General features: G+C 41.8%; 1 long non-coding RNA gene and 1 pseudogene across 5 annotated transcripts; both read right to left on the reverse strand.

Moving 5' to 3' along the window:
- Positions 1–52: 52 nt before the first annotated feature.
- On the reverse strand, positions 53–23,473 carry LOC120026973 (annotated as a pseudogene).
- On the reverse strand, positions 14,837–17,673 carry LOC120026974. Of its 5 annotated transcripts, XR_005473258.1 has the most exons (5): positions 16,832–17,673; positions 16,650–16,682; positions 16,406–16,556; positions 15,839–16,308; positions 14,837–15,727 (listed from the first exon to the last, which is right to left on the reverse strand). It is a non-coding gene; the product is annotated as an uncharacterized LOC120026974 (long non-coding RNA). The 5 variants fall into 5 exon arrangements; XR_005473259.1 differs by lacking the exon at positions 16,650–16,682; XR_005473257.1 differs by having other exon boundaries at positions 16,406–16,682.
- Positions 23,474–25,630: the final 2,157 nt, after the last annotated feature.

Genomic DNA, 25,630 nt, shown 5'->3' on the forward strand with positions numbered 1-25,630 from the left:
CTTAAATCCAAACTGGTTCTCTAGCAGATTAGTAAGAATGTCTCAACCCGTGTTCCAGAATGGTCTTTTTCCCTTTATCCAGATTACAATCTCTCACTTTCTGTTACTTGAAAATGAAATTATCTCCAAAATATTTTTAAAACAAGCCATAGAAAGTTGGTTGTAATTTCAGTTTAATCCACCAGAAAAGACAGAACAAATATTACAACAACAAATATGGTTAAGCTCAAATATAATAATTGATTAAAAAAATAAAAAAACAATCTGGTATAATCTTTATAAATTATATCATACATAGGACCGGTGGAGTTGTCACACATGCAGCTAACAAAAACATATGGAAATGTCTGCTCTACTCAAAATTACAACAAACTGATTGCAGCATTATTGCAAGGAAGGAACTTGTCTGTCAGCCCTGCATTAAAGATCAAAATTGGTTAAATAAAATTGGTTAAAAAAAACCAGTTTAATTTCAGGACCAAAAAATTGACAGCTGTGCCATATAGACTGCAAAATAGTTGCGAAAAGATTTGATATACCCATTCCATGGTTTATGAACTGATACACATGTTTCCACATACTGTAGATCAATGGCTGCTTTTACACAGGCAGCCCAGGTCTTATCTTTTACCACTAATTGGAAAAATATCAGTACAATATCCAAACGTACATACAGAATATCATATTTGTACTCAGACACACATCACACTCACACCTCCCATAAATCACTATTTATATTGGACTTCAATGTCTTGATAAGAAAAAGGCATCTGAAATGTTAAAACCACAAATCTTAGCTTAAAATGTGAATTGAAAGCATTTTATTGAAGTTACACACTTTCAGGAAAGGAAGGATAATAAACTTCGTAAGATATGTAGTCTTACAATAAAAAGAATATATGCAAAATAAAACACAAAATCAAGTGGACTTAAAGACCATAACATGTGGCAGTTAAACTTCTTGACACAATGAGTTGCCGTGCATCCAGATTTTTCAATGATAGGCAAAAGTTTCTCATCAAAATCATTTTCAGTGAACTACCAATCAAATCCTTGTGTGCATTTAACCAGGTGCAGCGTCTTACCACTAAACAAGGAATCCATTGCATACCAGTATGTCGGCTTCACAGCTAGGTTCAGCGAGGTGAGCTGAGGGAAACAACTACAACTGCTGTGGACAGAAGTGTGCTAGCTAGATGAGACCGATCAAATATGCTATAGAAACCGGAGGTAAATTGTCACGTTGTTTCACATACAAGGGGAGTGCCAGGTACTGAGTTGAGGCATTTGTGACACAATCACATTTAATAAACGTTCAACTGATAGCACAAGGGGGATTTCAATTACATCCCTGGCTCAAAAAAAGAAAAAAGAAAATGGACTCAAAATGTGCATCTCCTATTCTGACACAAGTCAATCATTTACAGGTCCAATTCCATCACAAACTATTGTCTCATCATACGGACTAATCTCATGCCAAAAGTTGGCAAGATCCATTCTGAAAGTGAAACCATTCTGTTAGGGGCTGTGATGCATGGGAGCTAGATTTACTAGGCGTTAAAATGTCCTCCTCTAAACCTATATTTTTACTCTTTGTTCAAGTTTTTTGCCCTATGGAAATAGCACAGTTGCAAACGCTTAGTAAGTCTGTCCCAATATTTGTATGGCTTGGAGACGCATACCCCACCCAAACCTTTTTCCTTCCCCACATCACAAAATAAAAGATGTGGGTGGAGGGATTTCCTCCTCTCTCAGCTATGGGAGCCCCAGACAGGAAGAGTACACCAACATACCCCCAATCATTACAGACTATCATAGCTTCAGTAAAGGACGGGACACCTGTGATTGGGCCATACTAATAAAATGTACATTAGGCACCAAATCGAGGAAAACAGACTAAAACAGGGAGGAACTACATGAACTTGTCCAATAAGAAAAGCAAATTTCCGTTTCCCGCTGCGAATGGGTTTTGCCCTAATTAATACAATCATGATGTATTTAAAAGCCCACCTTAGGATAAAGTGGCACAAACCTGTCATTCTTGGTGCCATACAACAGCAGTAGTTTGTATTTCTCAATGTCTCCCTTCACCTATCAAAATAAAGCTGTGCTGCAAAGTCCAATGAGTCCTCCTTCCTTCCTGAAAGAATCTTCAACATCCTCCCCCTAACCACAGATGAAATACCCTAACCACAGATGAAATACCCTAACCACAGATGAAATACCCTAACCACAGATGAAATACCCTAACCACAGATGAAATACCCTAACCACAGATGAAATACCCTAACCACAGATGAAATTCCCTAACCACAGATGAAATTCCCCGATCCACATCCTAACCATAACTATTATTAAGTGGATAAAAATATTTGGGATTATATTTTTTAAAAAGCATCTCAGAGGAGTGCTGATCTAGGATCAGGTCTCCCGTCTATATAATCTAATTCATTATGATCTAAAAGGCTAAATGTATCCTAGTTCAGCATTCCGAGAGGCTTTGAGAATACGGACCTTGACCATGGACCAGTAGTTAGAAGCAGACTCTACCAAGTACCCACCCCCCCAGCCTTACTCTACTACAGTCCACCGTAGAGGTGGATCTTGGCAAAGGAGATGGTCTCATAGTAGTCCTTGTGGCCTTTCTCGTAGATGACGAAGATGAACTTCCTGTCCTCTGCGCCGCCGCTCGTAAGTGATGTCATACAGGAGTAGCCGCTTGGCCCCGCCCAGATCTGGACAGCCTTCTTCTCCCACGACGTGCCATTGGTCAGAGACCAGCGCAGGGTTAGGTTGACCCCTGGAAGAAAGGAAAGAGAGAGACAGAGAGGAAGGGAAAGAAAGCAAGAGGGACAGAAAGGTTGAAGGTGGAAGTCAAAAATAATAACTCACCACTATTCCCCTTTCCCACCCACTCTGTCCACCAAAGGGCCCCAACCCAATCCCATAGTCCTTACTGTGAGTACTGTCAGCTGGGTTGGTGAAGTACATCACGCCTTCCTTCTGCAGTGCCCCTGCCGCTACCACAGGGTCTATCAGGGTGGAGTCAAACAACAGCTGCTCTATGGGTAGCGTCTCGCCCCCGTCCAGGCTGCGCACCACCATGCGGCAGCGGCAGTGGTAGTTGTTCTGGTTGCGCACGTTGATGACGATGCTACCGTCCTCCATCTCGACAGGCTACAGGGGGGAGGGGGGGGGGCAGAGAGGAGTTTGATTGAGGAACTGAGGTGAGCCCGATAAAACTGATAAAAGCTAATACGGTGTTTCTCAAGCGCTTCTCATCAAGGGATACTGATGGTTGTTACTCAGATGAATTCATTTAAGTTGTCCTACAAGGACAAGCTACTATAGCTTTCCAGTCCCTGATAACAAAATTAGTTGAGGAACTGCATTGTAATCAGTATACAGCACTACTGCATAAAACCAGAACAAAAGCAAATGGTATCACAAGGTAAGCCGTCATTTTAAATAAAATGTTTTATTTATTTATTTTATTTAACCAGGTAAGCCAGTTGAGAACAAGTTCTCATTTACAACTGCGACCCGGCCAAGATAAAGCAAAGCAGTGTGACACAAACACAGAGTTACACATGGAATTAACAAACATACAGTCAATAACACAATAGAAAAGTCTATATACAGTGTGTGCAAATTAAGTATGATTAGGGAAGTAAGGCAATAAATAGGCTGTAGTGGCGAAATAATTACAATTTCGCAAATAAACACTGGAGTGATGCATGTGCAAGTAGAGATACTGGGGTGCAAAGGACCAAAAAATATATAAATAAAATAAATAACAATATGGGGATGAGGTAGTTGGTTGGGCTATGTACAGGTGTAGTGATCGGTAAGCTGCTCTGACAGCTGATGCTTAAAGTTAGTGAGGGAGATATGTCTCCAACTTCAGTGATTATTGCAATTCTTTCCAGTCATTGGCAGCAGAGAACTGGAAGGAAAGGCAGCCAAAGGAGGAGTTGGCTTTGGCTTTTTAAAAGTTGGGATTTAATGGAATTGAAAATGTTAGAGTTAGTGGATGCTCTTTTTGTACAGAGCCAACTAAGGAAGTGCATGATATATATGAATCCTAAGGATTATGATTCAAAGGAACCCCCAGAAGGGTCATCCCCTAAAAAAACTTAAGTACGCGGCTGTTACGTTAACCACGCCCAGATACCAACGGAATGGTTCACCAATAAAAGGGGTGACCATAAAGCCTCTGGTTCTTCATTTCAGCATATACCATGGATATTCATATACCATATCAGGACTCCGATACGTCATGGGTACCAGACCCTAAGGACTCTACGCCTCACAGCCCTCCTTTCTACTCCCCCCAGGCAAGCCACCCGACACCCCCTACATGTACACAGCCTGAGGATGTGTTTGATGGGGTGGTCAGTACTATTTTTGTGGACACCATCAAGACCTCTGTAGACGCACTTTTAGATGTGGTGATTGGAGAGTATATAAGAGAAATGCCACGTTTGTGAGATCAACCAGCCAACGACGACATCTGTGTTTATATCTTGTGCCATTCCCAGGGTTTACGGTGTAACCGAGGCTTTCCTACATGAACTGAAGGAGGTGATCTACATCCACGAGAAACTCAAAGAAATCAGGCACGCACTGGTGGACGACAACAAATACAAGGAAGCTTTGGTGGCTGGTGTGGTGACTTTCTGGCTCAATAAACCCCAAGAGAACGAGTAACAATGTATAGATTTTTATTTAGATATAAAGCAATGGGTAACTATATGCATACGATTTTAGAGAGAATACATTTTCTCTTTTGAGAGAATTTACAAATGTTATGCAGCAAATTACTGAAAATAAAGTGAACAATGTATCGCTCTACAAAACCCAAAATACAGGGGTTATGCAGAGCGTGTGCTAAAAATTGAGCAAATCATGAGTCATGTAAGACATACCGGGGAGACTCTACAATGGACACAACTGGTATCCCGTCTTGTAGATGATTCTGAAGAACTAGAAACATCCTTGTCTAAGATTTTAGTTTATTTGTTGGAAACATTATTTGATTGTAACATGTATCATGTTTGTTGTTTATATAACGGATGTATGTGTTTTAAAAATTCAGCGATATAGGCCTGTAAATGTAAACCAAGTATACAAGGTGTTGCATGCATGGGTCACTGAGAAAACGGGTACTAATATCCTGAAGTGTATGGATACGTAATACTTAAAAAAAAATATTAGCAAAAATAAAATGCAAAATGAAAAGTTCTCGTTATTTGAAAGGGGCTCATTAATGTTATTGTACATCAGAGAGGCAAGAAGGATGACGGCGCAGATGTTGAAAAACATGTATTATACCCCCTCTAACCCAGGGTCTTATGGGGGGAAGGAGAGGTTCCAGAGAGCTATAGCCGAAGAAACAGGTAGCAGGTTAGTAGCTGCTCAAGTGAATGAATGGCTAGCAGAGCAGGATGCTTACACTCTGCATAAACCTGTGCGAAAACAATTTCCACGAAATAGAGTTTAATCATCCCTTGTCCCAGTTCCATGTGAAAGATAAATTATTCCCATTCCCTGCGGATATACCTGCATGGGTTTTACAACATGTTTGTGTATACCAAACATCATATCCTATCAAAGGGTAGGAGACAGTTATGTGCCCCTCCTGAGAACAGTTCATATAGATGGAAAGGATGGTGATGTAGTCACTGTTAACTATGACAAGCCACACTATGTACCTGTAAGCAAGAAATATATTGAAAACATTCTGGTTGAGCTTAAAACGGATCAGAACAAAAATAATCTAATTATGGTAAAACGATTGAAAAACGCCACTTTAGACCATCCAAAACGTCTCTACATATCTAATATACACTGCTCAAAAAAATAAAGGGAACACTTCAACAACACAATGTAACTCCAAGTCAATCACACTTCTGTGAAATCAAACTGTCCACTTAGGAAGCAACACTGATTGACAATAAATTTCACATGCTGTTGTGCAAATGGAATAGACAACAAGTGGAAATTATAGGCAATTAGCAAGACACCCCCAATAAAGGAGTGGTTCTGCAGGTGGTGACCACAGACCACTTCTCAGTTCCTATGCTTCCTGGCTGATGTTTTGGTCACTTTTGAATGCTGGCTGGCGGTGCTTTCACTCTAGTGGTAGCATGAGACGGAGTCTACAACCCACACAAGTGGCTCAGGTAGTGCAGCTCATCCAGGATGGCACATCAATGCGAGCTGTGGCAAGAAGGTTTGCTGTGTCTGTCAGCGTAGTGTCCAGAGCATGGAGGCGCTACCAGGAGACAGGCCAGTACATCAGGAGACGTGGAGGAGGCCGTAGGAGGGCAACAACCCAGCAGCAGGACCGCTACCTCTGCTTTTGAGCAGGAGGAGCACTGCCAGAGCCCTGCAAAATGACCTCCAGCAGGCCACAAATGTGCATGTGTCTGCTCAAACAGTCAGAAACAGACTCCATGAGGGTGGTATGAGGGCCCGACGTCCACAGGTGGGGGTTGTGCTTACAGCCCAACACCGTGCAGGACGTTTGGCATTTGCCAGAGAACACCAAGATTGGCAAATTCGCCACTGGCACCCTGTGCTCTTCACAGATGAAAGCAGGTTCACACTGAGCACGTGACAGACGTGACAGAGTCTGGAGACGCCGTGGAGAACGTTCTGCTGCCTGCAACATCCTCCAGCATGACCGGTTTGGTGGTGGGTCAGTCATGGTGTGGGGTGGCATTTCTTTGGGGGGCGGCACAGCCCTCCATGTGCTCGCCAGAGGTAGCCTGACTGCCATTAGGTACCGAGATGAGATCCTCAGACCCCTTGTGAGACCATATGCTGGTGCGGTTGGCCCTGGGTTCCTCCTAATGCAAGACAATGCTAGACCTCATGTGGCTGGAGTGTGTCAGCAGTTCCTGCAAGAGGAAGGCATTGATGCTATGGACTGGTCCGCCCATTCCCCAGACCTGAATCCAATTGAGCACATCTGGGACATCATGTCTTGCTCCATCCACCAACGCCACGTTGCACCACAGACTGTCCAGGAGTTGGTGGATGCTTTAGTCCAGGTCTGGGAGGAGATGCCTCAGGAGACCATCCGCCACCTCATCAGGAGCATGCCCAGGCGTTGTAGGGAGGTCATACAGGCACGTGGAGGCCACACACACTACTGAGCCTCATTTTGACTTGTTTTAACCTGTCTGGCTCCGGCGTTCCGCTAGCGGAACTCCTCCCACATTCCACAGAAAAGGCAGAGCGCGAAATTCAAAAGATATTTTTTAGAAATATTTAACTTTCACACATTAACAAGTCCAATACAGCAAATGAAAGATACACATCTTGTGAATCCAGTCAACATGTCCGATTTTTTAAATGTTTTACAGCGAAAACACCACATATATTTATGTTAGCTCACCACCAAATACAAAAAAGGACAGACATTTTTCACAGCACAGGTAGCATGCACAAAGCCAACCTAACTAACCAAGAACCAACCAAACTAACCAAGAAACAACTTCATCAGATGACAGTCTTATAACATGTTATACAATAAATCTATGTTTTGTTCGAAAAATGTGCATATTTGAGGTATAAATCAGTTTTACATTGCAGCTACCATCACAGCTACCGTCAGAAATAGAACCGAAGCAGCCAGAGTAATTACAGACACCAACGTCAAATACCTAAATACTCATCATAAAACATTTTTGAAAAATCGATGGTGTACAGCAAATTAAAGACAAACATCTTGTGAATCCAGCCAATATTTCCGATCTTTTAAGTGTTTTACAGCGAAAACACAATATAGCATTATATTAGCTTACTACAATAGCCTACCACACTACCGCATTCATTCATCAAGGCACATTAGCGATAGCAATAGGCACGTTAGCGATAGGGAATAAACCAGCAAAAGATATACATTTTCACTAACCTTCATAAACCTTCATCAGATGACAGTCCTATAACATCAGGTTATACATACACTTATGTTTTGTTCGAAAATGTGCATATTTAGAGCTGAAATCAGTGGTTATACATTGTGCTAACGTAGCATCTTTTTCCCAGAATGTGCGGATATTTTTATGACACTCCAACTATTCTGACCAAATAACTATTCATAAACGTTACTAGAAAATACATGTTGTATAGGAAATGATAGATACACTAGTTCTTAATGCAATCGCCGTGTTAGAATTCTAAAAATAACTTCATTACGACATCCAGCTTAGGTATAGCGAGAGAGTACCCAAAATCTGGGCGCAAACGACTAGTACAACATGTTCGACAGATATATATATATGAAATAGCATCATAAAATGGGTCCTACTTTTGATGATCTTTCATCAGAATGTTGTACAAGGGGTCCTTTGTCGGGAACAATCGTTGTTTGGATTTAGAATGTCCTCTTCTCCAGTCAATTAGCACGGAAAGCTAGCAAAGTGGCGCTAAGCTCTCCTTCCTGAACAAAGGCACACAACGCAACACGCCTAACGTCCCGAATAAATTTCAATAATCTAATAAAACTATATTGAAAAAACATACTTTACGATGATATTGTCACATGTATCAAATAAAATCAAAGCCGGAGATATTAGTCGTCCATAACGACAGCTTATCAGAAGGCAAATCCAGGTCCCTTCACGCGCTCTCCAGAAAACAGGAAACTGGTGACACGTCATGCCGAGAGCTATTATTCGACCCCAGATCAAGTTACACACTCCATTTCTTCTCTCACTGCCTGTCGACATCTAGTGGAAGACGTATGAAGTGCATCTATACTAATAAATATCAAGGACATTAATAGGCAGGCCCTAGTACAGTGCATCGATTTCAGATTTTCCACTTCCTGTCAGGAAGTTTGCTGCAAAAGGAGTTCTGTTTTACTCACAGATATAATTCAAACGGTTTTAGAAACTAGAGAGTGTTTTCTATCCAATAGTAATAATAATATGCATATTGTACGAGCAAGAATTGAGTACGAGGCCGTTTAAATTGGGCACGATTTTCCCCCAAAGTGAAAACAGCGCCCTCTGTCCTCAACAGGTTTTAAGGACATTACATCAAAGTTGGATCAGCCTGTAGTGTGGTTTTCCACTTTAATTTTGAGTGTGACTCCAAATCCAGACCTCCATGGGTTGATAAATTTGATTTACATTGATACTTTTTGTGTGATTTTGTTGTCAGCACATTCAACTATGTAAAGAAAAAAGTATTTAATAATAATATTTCCTTCATTCAGATCTAGGATGTGCTATTTTAGTGTTCACTTTATTTTTTGAGCAGTGTATTATTAGTATTATATATATATATATATATATTTTTTTTAATAAACATAATACAAAATAAATTTAAATGGTTATGGTACACAACCACCATCTCGATCCTAACCAATATGTCTCATACTATGTTGATCAAGCGGGTAATGGATTACCCGGTTATCATGGATCCCCTACCATGTATGGTTCAGGGATAGGAGGTATATTTCGTAACCTCTTAAGGATGGTTTTACCGTTTATGAACAGAGGCCTCAGCATAGCCAAACCACATTTAAAATCAGCAGACAAAAATATTGTGAGGTTGTAGCCAATGCTATGACCAGACGGGCTTCATCAGATCCCGAGCATCAAGAAGGCTCGGGTCTTATGCTGTTGTCTCGAAGACCAAAAAAGAGACCTCCGGGTATAAGGCAGGCCGGTCCTTAAAAAGCGGAGGTTAACCGTTCAAAGAATCTCAGTAAGTCAAAGACGACGTAAAGTGAGGAGGTCTGGACCAAAAACAACAAAAAAAATACTCAGAAGTATTTTCTAAAAGAACAAGCAACATGTCTCTTTTACACCGCATGTCCTCTGAAGATATAAAAACAGAGCTCAATCTTTTCACGGCCCCCTTAACCCAACATTCAATAGAGAGGTCCTGTTATGTGGAGATAGCCCCACTCTCTGCCATTACAGACAACGGTCCTATAGAATATTTCATCCCAGGCCATGGTGACAACTACCTGGACCTCAACACCTTATTGCATTTCCGTCTCAAAGTGACCAAAAGAGATGGTACCAATATTGCAAATGATGCCAAAGTGAGTCTCATTAATAACCCCTTGGCTACCATCTTCTCTAAAGTGGATGTGACTTTGGGTGAACACCTTATCAGTCAAAGCAGTGCCACCTATCCTTATATAAGGCTATCCTGGAATGTTTACTAAACTACTCCGAAGACACAATTCAGCGCCGGGCTGTTTAGCAAGGATACTGCAGGAGCATCTATGGAAGACATAGACCCAACCACTGGGGAAAACAAAAGGACTGGAGGCACGTGCTCGCTACTGTGCTGAATCTCAAGAGTTAGCTAGGGCCTATACACTGCCATTTTCTTTCAAGAACGTTTACTTTTAAATTCGGTTGATTTAAGGCTAAAATTAACCAGAGCCAAGGATGAGCTTTGTCTGATGTCTGCCCAAGACGGTAATTTTAGTTTAAAAGTGTTGGGGGCTAAGCTTTTTATTAAAAGGGTGTCGGTATCTCCGGCCGTTCGTCTGGGTCATTCACAGGCTTTGATGAAAGGAAATGCCCTTTACCCTCCCCAAAGAATTACCATGAAAACATTTAGCATACCGGTGGGAAGTAGAATCTGTAGTCAAGAAAACCTGTTTCTAGGCCCTTTACCCCGCTACATCGTTATAGGCTTGGTTGATCACGCCTCTAATACGGGCAGCTTACATTAAAAAAAACGTACATTTTCAACATTTCATTGCAGAGTATGTAGCTCTCTGTCAGGACGGACGTCAGGTCCCTGCTAAGGCTTTCCAACCACAATTTAATAACATATCGGTGCGAGAATTTTACAATCTATTCCTGGCTACCGGGAGGCATCTAAAAGATCTCTTTTTACCTATTGACAGAAATGATTTTGCAGAAGGTTACACATTGTATGTGTTCAATTTAGCACCTGATGATGACACCTCAGGAAATCTGTCTGTGGTGTCCCAAGGTAACCTAAGGCTAGAAATGCGTTTCCGTACACCTTTAGCTTGTACAGTTAGTATGATTGTTTATGCATGCTCTGATTCAATCTTGGAAGTTAATGCCGTCAGACAAGTCTTAGTGGATTATTATTAAGATGTTAAGGATCGTTGAGCAAAAACATGAAAAGCCAAGAGCTAGGTCTCATGAGCCGCTTGATTGGAAAACAATTTTGTGGAGTATGGGCTTGTGATGAACTACCTATTGAGAAATGGAAGGAGCGACCGGCCATGTTTATTGTCAATACCCATCCTAAACACATGCCGGGTGAACATTGGCTAGCTGTGACATTAGAAGATGGAGGAAGAAAAATCTAAACTTTTTTTGATTCCTACGGCTTTCCCCCCGGATTTTCACATTTCCCCACATCTATTAAACAGTTTTTGATCAAAAATTGATCAAAGATCTACAACAGCATCAAACAAGTACAAGATAACCTTTCCACTACATGTGGTCAACACTGTGTATTCTACCTATGCCAAAGAGCCAGTGGAGTTTCTTTTGAAGTCTCTTTATAATGATGATTTAAGAAGTAATGATAGCACCGTAGATTGTTTTGTTTTGTATGTGTCCTTTAAGACCCTGTAATCAAGGCGTATGCTCACATCAAATGCTCACATTTTTCAAATACAATTTATTGAATTTAATCAAAAGTCATTCAAAAGTCTAACCACCCTGAGAGATCAGGAAAAGGTCTGGAGATGTTCAGGGGTGAGGACTCGCCCATAAATGAGTTATCATCAGCCCTTTCAAAGGGGGGAGGGGTTGCTAGAACATCTTTAGGGGTGCTGTAGCTCTTTGAAGGGTTTTGTTTTAAAGTTTGAATCTGTTGACGAAGCTTATAGTTTGGTACATCCGAGAGGGGAATGTTGAGGATTGCCAGGGCCTTAAGAAACTGACGCCACCCATTAGGTCTTCTGTCATTAGCAATCTTGTGGGCTGCTGTGGTACTTAAGCAAGTCCATCAGAACACGCCTCTGCAACTGTTCCATGAGTGTGTACAGTTCAAGTCGACCATAGGCCGTGTAGAACCCACTTCTTGTTACGTCTCCATTGCACCAGGGCAATGTCTTGACTCAAGAATGAAAAACGTGAAATTTCGTATTGGTCTGAAAAAACTAATTCCATAAATTCTTCGGGATCTTTAATGATCGACGTTGTTAGCATATTGCTTCTCTGGGATAGTTTGCCCCAAAGCGAGTTTAAATACAATTTTGACAGATTTCTTTTGGTTTTGTTGACCTCTATTCTGTCAGGGTCAAGACGTATACCTTCTCTGTCGTGATAGTCCTGAATGTACTTTTCTTTGCTCTCTTGATCTGTGACCGATGCAGGATACCCTGAAGCCGTTTGCTTCCATCTCAAGAAGGTCTTGATGTACTCCTTAAAAAGAGTGTGATTTCCTGGAAAAGTTCCACACTTCAAAGATTTTGGCCACACGATACCCCTTCTCTAGAGCCTTAGAGAACGGTGACTCATACACCTGTCAGGGCTCTTTCTTGATCTGAATGATCACAAGGCTTTTCCTGGTTGTTGGTTTTCACTGCAGGTGCGACAAAGGGGAAAGAAATGTTTTCCTTGAGATCCCTTGTAAGGCAACACTGGCAGATACAAACCCCGGGGAGGGTAAACAGTTGCTTTAATCAGACCAAAATAGTTTTGTGGTAAGTCAGTCACGGTGAATAATTTCAGGATGACCCATAGGATAACAAGAGGAACTCATTACATGAGGATAAAGGGATGTAATATCTACATGTCCTATTGTCTCATAGGGTTGCGCTACATACCGTAATGTCAAAGCATTGGTACGACCTCCATACAAGGCCTGTCGGGGTTCCAAGGGTTCTGGTGTGTCAAAGCTGGAAAGGAAAGCTCGAACATGAGAATCAGACTTTTTGAGTTCTGTCCACTCGTGCGCCCACATCACATTCACTTTCAACCCATAAGCAGCCTGTAAAGATTCCAATTTGTCTTGGAACTCCTGGTACATATCCCCAAAAGTCTTTTGGGTTAAGACACACATGGCCTGGGGCACAAAGCAAGATTTACAACCGTGGAAGAAACAACCGTTGTACTCAAACACTGTCTCAACACCGTCAATCTACGTGATACGGGCCAATTGCCTTCTCCCCACTATTCAAGGCATGTTGAATAAAAATGTTTTTATCCTGGGCCAAGTACTCCAACCATTGAATGGACCCGCTAGAGTATGACTTGAAATGTCGTCGGTAGTTGTCAGGCGATGGAATAGCTATAGATGCTGGAGGTAAAAAGTGTGTACGATAGGTTTTCATGCATGCCGATGCAATAGTTGTACAACTCCAGGGGTCAATCCCGGCATCTTTGATTACCTCTTCTCTGAATCTGAGGCATCCTTCACGCAGTATAACCACATCATTGTCACAGTATGACTCCATCTCTTTACGGAAATCAAAGGTATTATGACGTACTGTCGCATACCATGTCATGAATCTCTCGCGCTCTTTGGGAGACATTTGATCACACCCGTATATATCGGGGCTGGGATAAGATCCAATATAATGTAGATTCTCCTCAGATGTGAAGAAATGAGGAAACCAACCTTTCAGAGTTTTCAAAACCCAAGGCCTCAGGCATTTGAGCCAATCTCATGGGTAAGAAACTTAAGCTGTCAATGTATCTCTGGTTGAAGGCGGGGTCTACAAAACACAAGATTTTACTACCTTGCGCTATGACACTGGTTGCAACGCCATGTTGTATCAAGGGGTTCAAAAGAAGATAGGAATCATAGGCTCTAGAATTGTGGGCTATAAACGTGAAGTTTCTGTACTGTGGTTTTCTGAAGTGTTTTAGAAAGAGTAGTGCACAATTGGGTCCCTCTGCCGACCACTTTTCACCCTTGAAAGTCATGGTAGATACAAAAATAGGCAAATGAACCCCGGATTGCTGATTAGTCTCAAAATCATAAGACACATATTTCTCTGAATGTTCATCTTCAGCCAAGGGCTGAATATAACACTCGTGTGGCACTTCTTGAACTACTTCAGTGTCTCTGCTTTTCAAAGGCCCTTTACAGATAGGGCAATGTATGATCCCACACACGTGAGGTTTAGGGCTGTCTATTTTAAGGTTGTAATTGCAATGGCATTTTGGACATTTCTTGTTAATGTCACAACTGCTTACAGATGTACATGCCTTGGGGTGCCATGTTTCAATTTTGTGTTTTTCGTAGCAGTCGGCCGAACGACATATGCGTTGACAATCCGCACAGGGTGTTAGGTTTAAGGGTTGCGTCGGACATTTTTCATCCTGACATACTGAACAGTTATAACGACAAGAGTGCCCCCCCTTTCGGGTGTAGCCTGTATGACATGGACACACATTTGGCGCTCCTAAAAAAGCTCTGATGTTGGTAATAGCATAATAATGGGCGTTTTGCACATAAAAGTACAGAATCTGAGGATGAGGTTGTGGGTTGTTCTGGAATTTCAAGAGAGCTGAATTAGCTCTATGGTACAAAACCACAATCTTGATGTTTAGAAATTTTTCAAATTTGACTGTCTGAGAAAGCCACAGCCTCCTGTATACCTAGACCGACGGCATTTCGTCGGTCTAGGTATACAGGAGGCTGTGGCCTCCTGAGATACTGTGAGATACTGTGAGATACTGATACAGATACTGTGTTTTGCATACTATCTCCAGATATTTCAAGTTGTAAGACATCACGAGGTTCGGCTTAATCTGTAGCCCTTTCTAAAAGTTCTCAGAGTATCCAAAATCATCACATAAAAAACTGCATAATCAAGGTTCTGATTCATCAATGTGAAATTTAAAACACGGACAAATCTCTGTACTGCTGAATTTATTGCGGTACACAACACAAACACTTCTATCAATACCATCGCCACTGATTTATTACACAATTTTCCAAATCCTCAAAAACATTGTGGGGTTGCTCAGAGTCATCGGACATAGGAGTTAAAGGAGGTGTGTGTGTGTGGGGGGTGGGGTGTTGAAGATGTTGTGTGGGGGGTGTTGAAGATGTTGTGCTCTAATTCATTTAGTTAATTAAGGATATGAGTTCTGGGGGTATCTGTAATAACAGGTGTTCATGTATCTGGGTTATTGATGGAGAGGTTGGCCCCGTCTCATTCATTTGGTTAATTAAGGATATGAGTTCTAGGGGTATCTGTAATAACAGGTGTTAATGTGTTTGGGTTATTGATGGGGAGGTTGGACCTATCTCATTTCATTTGGTTAATTAAGGATATGAGTTCTTCTGGTATTCTAGAAGTAGCCATGTTACATACAGTTTTGGGTGCTTGTTTGTGCATTTTTTTTATGAGATTGTTGTTTAACAAGCGGGGCGTTGTTCTATGCCAGAAGGATAGATCTTGACTGTATTGACGCCTTAGTAAAGCAACCATACGTTTGTGTAGCTGGACCTCTCTGGCTTTTAGAGCCCTGTAAAAGGCTGTGAGAAACCCATCTTGACGATCCTTTTCAGGATCTGGGTCCTCATTGAGAATATCTTCAATGAATATTGTTTCTACCTCAGAATTGACTGTATCAAGCTGTTTGGCCGCTTCATACATCAACACATCGTCTTCTTCATCCTTGTCATTTACAGTGTTGAAATTATCAGGTTTCGATGTTTTACTATGCATGTCCTGGGCGCCCTCTTCCTCCTCGACCTCTTCCTCTCGACATATTGGGCCTTCTGTGTCGGTATACGCCTGGGAGGAGTCAAAGAAAAATATATATTATATAAAAATGTCAATTTCAAATATATTACAGATATATTAATACAGTTCTCGCTGTTAGGCCTTGGGGTTTAGTTAACTTACCTCTGGTTGTTTGATGCCTGCTTTTCTTAGGAATCCTCGATAACGGGGTTCCTATCCCAATGTCCTCTGGCTTTGTAGATTCTGCATGGTTTGTATCGCTATCGTTGGAGTCTGGGAAAACAAAAACATGACATTTTTTTTACATATTCTATCAAAAAATGTATAACTAATAAAAAAAACATAACTGGTCATACAGTATCCATAGAGAGCATGCTCTTGAATCCAATCGTTTTCAGACCAGTCGCCCTTCTCGGGCCGGGGTGATTCTGCGCGGTGCACTTATGCCAAAGTATTGTGATGCGCCTTAGGTGCTAGATTATATAGCTCTTGGGTGGAGTTCAAAGGGGGTGTGTAGCTGTGTGTTAAATCTGCGCTTCTTGTGTTGTTTGGAGTTATGGTTTCAGCGCCCCCGAAGCCGTTCATAGGTAGAGTCCATATTTCCTCGGGTATTCTTGTTGGGGTTCTGTCCGCTGTCAACACAAGATGAGCTTTTTAAAATAGTGTACACACTTTTGTTTAGTGTTTAATATATAAAGATTATTACGCCTTTTTATTTTTGGGACTTACGTCGAAAATAGCTTGAGGCCGTAGGGCTGCGTAAAGAAGAACAGGCCTCCGTTTGTTCCTCTGAATCCTCATCATGGATAGTTATAACAGCTGATGTTGGATGATCCAAATCAATTATTCCCGGTAGCAGCTGTGTAAAATGTCTGGTATCCTATAGACATTTTTAAACAATATTTAAATATATTTATACGAAATATATACATTTTAACTTAAAAAAAGACATACATTTGACATAAAAACATACCGGAAAATTCAATGTCTTCCACTTTTAGAATATCTGTAACAACCATATATAATATTTGAGGAAACCTTATTAGAGAGACATCCAAACAGTGCAGTAATTTCTAACAGGTAATATCAAACATTTGCCACAAACTACCTAACGCACACAAAATCTAATATAATATATTATTTCCACATCCTCACCTTCAAAATTCTGTTTTTGTTTGAAAAAGGGTGCTGTGGCCGCTGTTTGTGAAAATCTTCACCGTTGAATCGTCCGGTTGGAAAATGTAACCCATATGGCCGTCACTCATATCCAGCACTCCATTAAAACAAATCAGGGGCTACCCAAAGAATGTCTTCGATGGTTTTGTCATTGTGTTCTTGACACGAGGAACACAGTACACCTACAATTTGTCTAGGAGACATGTTTAATTTCCTCTTGTGTTCTGTGTTCTGGGTTTATTTTAATTTCTTCTTTAGTGTTCTGGGGTTTATCGAGGTTGCTTGTAGTGTTCACAGCTCTTACTTATACTGCGGCTGTCCAATACCCCCGGACATGACGGTTTTCATATACAACAGCCCGGACAGAAGGGAGCTTTCTTTGGTTTGTTGGGGTCTGAGTGCCACTAATAACTTGAAACAGGTTTGTTAGACACTTTCACTGTTGTTCACTAGCTGAGCCTACATAAATAATTTTTTTAAGGGTTAAGTTCACTACAACAGGGGGGGCCATACTCTTTGAAATGTTCAAACACATTCCACAGTTCAACGAGGTCACTACACATCAATCATCATGACAGCTTTAACATAGTGCATCTGTTTAAATAAAAACTCACTCGAGAGTGTGAGAACGGAAGGACAGGATGAACATATATGGGCGTAACGACGTGACCCATAAAATAGGTCATAAATCACTCGTTTGACGGATGCCGTCTACTGTATTTTCTCTTCCACATATTCTAAGTCAGAACCGTCCAGAGGTTGAAGAGCATGCATTTAGTTTTACTTGCATTTAAGAGCAGTTGGAGGCCACGGAAGGAGAGTTGTATGGCATTGAAACTCGTCTGCAGGTTAGTTAACACAGTGTCCAAAGAAGGGCCAGAAGTATACAGAATGGTGTCGTCTGCGTAGAGGTGGATCAGAGAATCACCAGCCGCAAGAGAAACATCATTGATGTATATATTAGTTATTAAATGACTTGCCTAGTTAAATAAAAGGTTAAATAAAATAAGTATGACACTAGTACCAGACTAGTAAAACTAGACTAGTAAAACTAGAGGGTTGCCTAATGGCAGAAGAGGCTGGTGGGAGGATCTATAGGAGGACAGGCTCATTGTAATGGCTGGAATGAAGTTAATGGAACAGAGTCAAACGGAGTTTCCATAAGTTTGATCCCGTTCCATGAATTCCATTTCAGCTATTACAATGAGCCCGTCCTCCTATAGCTCCTCCCACCTTCCTAATAACTACACGGCTATTGTACTGTGTGCCATCCTTTCCTTCCTGCTCACTCCCTCCCTGGTTAGCTTTACCTGGCACTCATCTGGGTTGAAGTCCAGGGCTTGTTTGGGCTGGTTGTAGGGGATGCTCTTCAGCGCGGCGCCATTCTTCCAGTTTCGTCCGTGGTCGTCACTCAGAATGCAGAAGACCCCGTCACCCTCCATGTCCACACACCACCAGACGCCCCTTAGCAGGAGGGTAGTGCTTCTGTGAGCGGAGACATGGAGAGACAGTCAAAACAGTGTACTCTATCAAAGCACAACAGTTCAATCAAAACGACTGACCCCGGGTACATTGACCCCAATATTTATTACTAAGGTTTATTATTATACACAACATAAGGGTTAAGGTTATGATGATAGAAATTGGCCTGATAATTGACAACACAAAAGTAGGCTACGTCAGCAATGGAATCACGAGGAAGGAAATATAAAGGAGCTCTCGTCATAGGTCGGTAGAGAAGGCAAATAAAGAGGGGGAAACTACACTGAATAAAAATAGCAACATGCAACCATTTCTATGATTTCACTGAGTTACAGTTCATATAAGGAAAATCAGTCCATTGAAATAAATTCATTAGGCCCTAATCTATGAATTTCAAATGACTGGGAAAAAGAGAGATGCATCAGTTGGTCACAGATACCTTAAAAAAAAAAAAAAGTAGCGGCTTGGATCAGATAACCAGTCACTATCTGTTGTGACCACCAATTGCCTCTCTTCCACAGAGTTGATCAAGCTGTTGATTGTAGAATGTTGTCCCTGTGCTCTTTAATGGCTGTGCGAAGTTTCTGGATATTGTGAGGAACTGGGACATGCTGTCGTATACGTCTGTCCAGAGCATCCCAAACATGCTCAATGGGTGACATTGTCTGGTGAATATGCAGCCCATGGAAGAACTGAGTCCTTTCTAGCTTCCAGGACTTGTGAACAGAAGACCCTTGCGACATGGAGCAGTGTATTATCATGCTGAAACATTATGTGATGTGGCGGTTGAATGGCACGACAATGGGCCTCAGAATCTAGTCACGGTATCTTTTAACTTTCAAATTGCTATCAATAAAATGCAATTGTGTTTGTTGTCCATAGCTTATGCCTGCCTATAACATAACCCCACCATGGGGCACTCTGTTCACAATGTTGAGATCAGCAAACCGCTCGCCCACATGACACCATACACACTGTCCGCCATCTGCCCGGTACAGTCAGTTACAACCCCAAACTGCAGTCAGGTCAAAACCCTGGTGAGGACAACGAGCACACCAATGAGCTTTCTGACAGTTTGTGCAGAAATTCTTTGGTTGTGCAAACCCACAGTTACATCAGCTGTCCGGGTGGCTGGTCTCAGACGATCCTGACGTTAAAGAAGCCGGATGTGGAGGTCCTGGGCTTGCGTGGTTACACGTGATCTGCGGTTGTCGGGCCAGTTGGATGTACTGCCAAATTCTCTAAAACGATGTTATTAACATTCAATTCTCTGGTAACAGTTCTGGTGGACATCCCTGCAGTCAGCATGCCAATTACACACTCCCTCAAAACTTGGACATCTGTGGCATTGTGTTGTGTGACAAAACTGCACATTTTAGAGTGACCTTTTATTGCCCCAGCACAAGGTGCACATGTGTAATGGTCATGCTGTTTATCAGCTTCTTGATATGCCACCCCTGTCAGGTGGATGGATTATCTTGGCAAAGGAAAAATAAGCTTAAGAGCGAGAGGAAAAATGGGAGATGAAGAGAAGTCTGAAAGCCTTGGATGATGGTGACCCACCTGAATGCCAAAGCCGGGCCCAGGTACGAAGTTCTTGACCCCCAGCTGGACCGAGAGGTTCCTTGGTGGGCTCCAGCGGAGTCCGTCGTCCATGCTCTCCACCAGCATTATACTGGCGGGGTCACACTGGTACTGGTGGAAGCACAGAGAGTAGATCAGTAGCACAGAGCCAGTTTCCTCATCCACCACCACTGAACCAAGGTTCAGTCCGTCAGCCAGGAAGCCATCGTTTACTATGAAGGTGGTGGGAGACCACGTGGTACCTAGGGTGGAGGGGAGGTATAGAGGAGGGAGAGAGAGAGACAGAGGGAGGAGGAAAGTATCAGTCATAAGTAGTGCTGTAAATTAAATGCACTGGAGTGAAGATTCACTGATAAAAAGCAATGTCAATTCAAATATGTGTACGAGTATCCGTGTGTTTCTCTGTCCTGTCTCTCTGTCTGTCTGAAATGGGAATATTTAACATAACAAAAGTTAATATTTAATTTAGAGTGAACACAATGTTTAGCATATTTGGGGTTTCTGTAATACATAATTTCCAGTGTTCCATTTGTGACACTCAAGGTGCAGGTTGATGGTCACTAGACTTGTTATGGATTATTCTCATATCTGTTGATAGTGGTTGACGCCAGACTGGAGGCTGCCGGGTTCCAAAACTAATGCAATCAACTTTTACCCTGTGCAAAATACACCTATCCGGGCACCCGGGCCAGATCAATCAAATCCCCTCAACTGCTCCTTTTCCCCTACCTACTCAGACCACCCCCAGACAGTCCTAGCAAAATTCTTGCATGAGAAGTGGCTTTTTGCTTAGAAGCTAGCTTTTTGACCATTTTAAATTCACAGTAATGTACTTAAATTGTTACCCAGAAATGATTTGATATCCAGATAAAAACAGATCCACTGGAACTTTAAAAGAAGATTTCCAGGTTGGATTAAAATGTCCAATGTAGTCCTTTTTATCTCAATATCAAAACAACTCTTACATTGAAAGGATGTTATCATAATTATTCCAACATCAGTGTGGAAATATATATAAAACAGGAAAATCAAGTTATCTGCAATGGGCCTTTAAGATAGAAGAGCCTGATCAGAGAAGGCCAGTTAGACATTTTCTCTGTCTTCCTGTTGCAGCTTGTAATAAACAATATTTATTTATTTTATCTGCTACTGCTCTCCTTTTTGTTCACCTGGAATTCCCTATTAGAATTATTCCTCACAAAACCCAGACAAAAAAAAAACATGATTTGGTGGATTTTCACAAAATGTAATTCATAGAATATTCATTTTGAGGAAGGATTGTTGACATGTATATCTAAAAGCATAATTGACCAATAATGACTCAGTTGGCATATTTATGTCATATTGACCTTACCCAGGCCTCCTTTAACACAATCCATAGTGTTTATTCTGTAGGTGCTACAAAGCATACAGTGGTGTCATATAAAGCTTTACCGCTTGCTCTGTAATATGAGTGGTATTTTGATTTTAAAAGTTTGAAACATTCATTTATGAATATTGAAAAAATGTATTGTTTGATTTTACAAAATGTTTAATATATTGTTGAACATAATATACTCTACGGACATATCAAAGTTCCAGAGTGGGATCTCTGATACTGCTTACTAAAAGTAAGGGCAGCAGTGAATTGAACCACAACCAAACCCCTCCCCGTTTTCCAACGTGAGCAACTATTGGGCAGAACAGGCCGGGTTGGCATAGATTGTTGACAACATCTATTTCGTCTCCAATGTTTTTTGAAAACATACATACAATTTGCACAATGAGCACTTGGTGTCTGTCAAATGCATCGTTACAGTCGTTGCTTAGCTAGCTAGTGAATTTGAGCCATATTAGCATTAACATGAAAATCGGTAAAAACACCTCAAAACAAGACATGGTATCAAGAACAAGATAAAACTAGCTGAAACGAGCCAATTACAATTCCCCACATCGCAGGTTCTCATCATTGTTATGTCAGTCAATCAATTAGCCCATGTCAGTTTTTGATTGGTAAGTTAGTCTAGCGGCCAGCTATCTAAACTTGTAGTAACCATGGTTGAATTACCAAATGGGGGGGGCCCATTGATCATTAGATAGCATATTAAAAACTGCAAACATTTGTCCCCTCCCCATGACAAATTGTGTACAGTTGCAGGAAATGATCGGTAAAACTGCACATTTTTCTCTCCGCCCCATAACAAAATGAGTAGAATTGCATGAAATGAGTTATAATTTTGCTAAATTCTCACCACCTCATGGCAAAATGTGTAGAATTGCAGCAAACTTGCTTTAAAACTGCAACATTCTCTTCACGCCCCATTACAAAATGTGTAGAATTGCAGGATTTGTTTTGCTGTCAAAAGGCTTGCTGACTGCATGTGTGGGAATGGATGTGGGTACGCAGACATGCGAGCCACTGTGGCCCCTCACGATGAGTTCAATTTTTTGGGGGGGGGCTGCCAACCCCATCAAAGTTGCCCATCCCTGCATTGCACTGTCTTTTGCTCTGCCTGCCTGCCTACCTCTGTCTGTGGACCGTCGCATGGCAAGGAACTTGGCCCCCACATCACTGGCAGACTTCTTCCGGGCCTCAGCGAAGGCCAGCAGACTGCCCTTGGGGGTGAAGGAGAGCAGTGGGATCCGGTAAGTGCTCACCTCCCCTGCCCCGCCCCTCACCCACAGCAACTGCTCATCATAGACCAGGGGGTCAATCTGGGAGAGAGAAAGAGAGACTTCATTTGGCTCACTGCTTGGCAGATGTAGCCACTTGCCATGTTAGGCCAGGTGAAACTGAGTGGGCAGAAAGCGAACCGCCAAGTTCCCTCTTGGAAGAAGCTTGGATTTTAGCCAACAAGAACTGCTGAGAGACCATTATAAAAAGACAGCATGTGAAAGTGACAGAACAAGATCAACAGGATGTGTCCATAAAATCATTCTCTGTGCCATCCAAGTAATGTTGTGCCTTCAGAACAAGTGTTACTCTTGTTCATATACTATATGCCACCAATTCAGCAAGTTAACTTATCTGCTATTAAAACACAGGATGGATTACTAAATGTAGAGGTGCAAGAGGTTGTTGGATTGTTTTGGTCGCTTAGCTTTGCAACGGCCTGTTAGTGCAAACGTACATCGCAAGTCTATTGCAGTGTTGGTTACAGAGATAACAGCTCTTGCGCCACAACTTTATCACACCCAAAATCATTATACTGCTATGCTTTCTTGCAGTAAACGACCTACAAAATAGATTGGCTACATCTTGCAAAGCTGTGTAGAATCAAGCTAAAAATGTTGATAAACACTCAGGAATACAACCCATGACTGACAAACCGGTCAAAATATCTGACAAGTTTCCTACCTGGCCAAAAGAGGTGCATAGACTTGGCGATAGCACAACTGAGAAAAGTACTGCGACTCGGCTTCGTAACCCCATCAAACCAGCCCTTGTGACCATGCTGTTCAGTATTCTCTCAGTCGTAATTTGACTAAGAAAGTTATGATACTATGGCATCAGAGCCAAACTTTGCAAAACTGTAGCACAATCACTTCCTCCTCACCGAAACCCTAAACACCGCGGTCATATGACGGAAGTGGGTGGTCACATGACTAACTTATTCTTCTACTTCTTCGTCTTCTGTGGGTTTTATGGCGGACTACAACCCAAAAAACTGTATTGCCGCCACCAACTGGACTTTTTTTATTTTTTTATTTAAGTAGGCAAGTCAGTTAAGAACGAATTCTTATTTACAATGACGGCCTACCCTCCGGCCAAACCCTCCCCTAACCCAGACAATTGTGCGCCGCCTTATGGGACTCCTGATCACAGCCGGTTGTGAAACAGCCTGGGAACAAACCAGGGTCTGTAGTGACACTTCTAGCACTGCAAAGTGCCTTAGACCACTATGCCACTATGGAGGACTGGTTTTAATCCCCAAAAAATACAAATAAATCCATACGTAATAGTGAAACTAACTTAATCCACCCCAATTAAAATAGTACATTGCCAAAACAAACAAAACGTCTCACTTCTTCCTTCTTTTAATTCTCCATATCTCCCGTCTCAGGCTCTAGAACCTGAGAGAATGGTACGGCTTGTGCCAATATTCCACGTAACTCCTTCAGTGAGAAATCTTTCAGCGCCAGGAACCGCTCCACTATGATTTCTATCTTCCTGGACCTTCTCTCAACCTTGGAAGTGCAATTCATTACCATAGCTATAAAGGCCACAAAGTCCACCTTCTTAACCTTTAAAATGTCAGGACCCTGCTTGTGAAAGGCAACCTGTGCAGCCTGCAGTGTAGGCCTATCCACCACCATGGACTCTTCTGGTGCACCATTCAAACCTTCAACCCTTTTCACAGCTGCTGCATATGGAATGCTCTGTACAACCCTGACTTTGGCCACCTCATTATCTATCAACCTTGTGGGGCATTCAAAATACGTGACTTCATGATTCCCTCCACAATTGCAAAATGTCACATTTTCCTCACTTTTAAAACACATAATATGATCTTTTCCACAACTTGGACATATCTGCTTCTCTCTTCTGCAAACACTTGATACATGACCAAAAGCTTTACAATGATCACACTGCATCATTCTTGGGATAAATGCTCTGTTAAAATACCCTAACTGCACCTGAGTAGGGAGAGACTCCATATTAAAAAACAAAAGAACAGTGAGACTCTTCACTTTTTCACCATTCACCACACGATTCATCCGACACGCTTCAGTCACTCCAGGAATATTTTGAATCACTTCAAAATCGACTTCCCACGAGACGCCTCAAATAAGCCCCTTGAGGGGTGCCCTGTTCCGAAGAAACACACACTACACTTCAAACTTATCAAATTGGTCAAGACACAATGCACCCCACAATGCACCCCACAATGCAATTCTGATCCACAGAAGCACACAAAATCTAAACAAGCCCGCACATGACTAACTCGTCCTATACTGCAAATAAATAAACAAATCTGCGAAGGGGGAAGCATTGAAGCGGATGGGTATTTGCTATACCGGATAGCACTGACCGAATCAGATGGCATGTTCTTGCCCTAAAAAGTCTGCATTAACACAAATCTGAATTCAAAAGTTCAAGACTTTACTTTTTCTACCTTGAATCAATCAAATGTATTTATCAAGACATTTTTACATCTGCAGTTGTCACAAAGTGCTTATACAGAAACCAAGCCTAAAACCCCAAAGAGCAAGCAATGCAGATGTATAAGCACGGTGGCTAGGAAAAACTCCCTAGAAAGGCAGGAACCTAGGAAGAGAGAAGAACCAGGCTCTGACGGGTGGCCAGTCCTCTTCTGACTGTGCCGGGTGGAGTTTATAAGAGTACATGGCCATTAAGGCCAGATCGTTTTTCAAGATGTTCAAATGTTCATAGATGATCAGCAGGTTCAAATAATAATCACTGTGGTTATAGAGGGTGCGATAGGTCAGCACCTCAGGAGTAAATGTCAGTTGGCTTTTCATAGCAGAGCATTCAGAGGGCAAGACAGCAGGTGAGGTTGAGGAAGATAAACCAAGGTCATTATGCTTACATTGATTTTGACCTCAATGATACAGTTGAAGTCGGAAGTTTACATACACTTAGGTTGGAGTCATTAAAACTCATTTTTCAACCACTCCACATATTTTTTGTTAACAAACAATAGTTTTGGCAACTCGGTTAGGACATCTACTTTGTGCATGACACAAGTAATGTTTACAACAATTGGTTAC

Source organism: Salvelinus namaycush, chromosome 32 (assembly GCF_016432855.1).
Source record: "Salvelinus namaycush isolate Seneca chromosome 32, SaNama_1.0, whole genome shotgun sequence".
Lineage (NCBI taxonomy): Eukaryota > Metazoa > Chordata > Actinopteri > Salmoniformes > Salmonidae > Salvelinus > Salvelinus namaycush.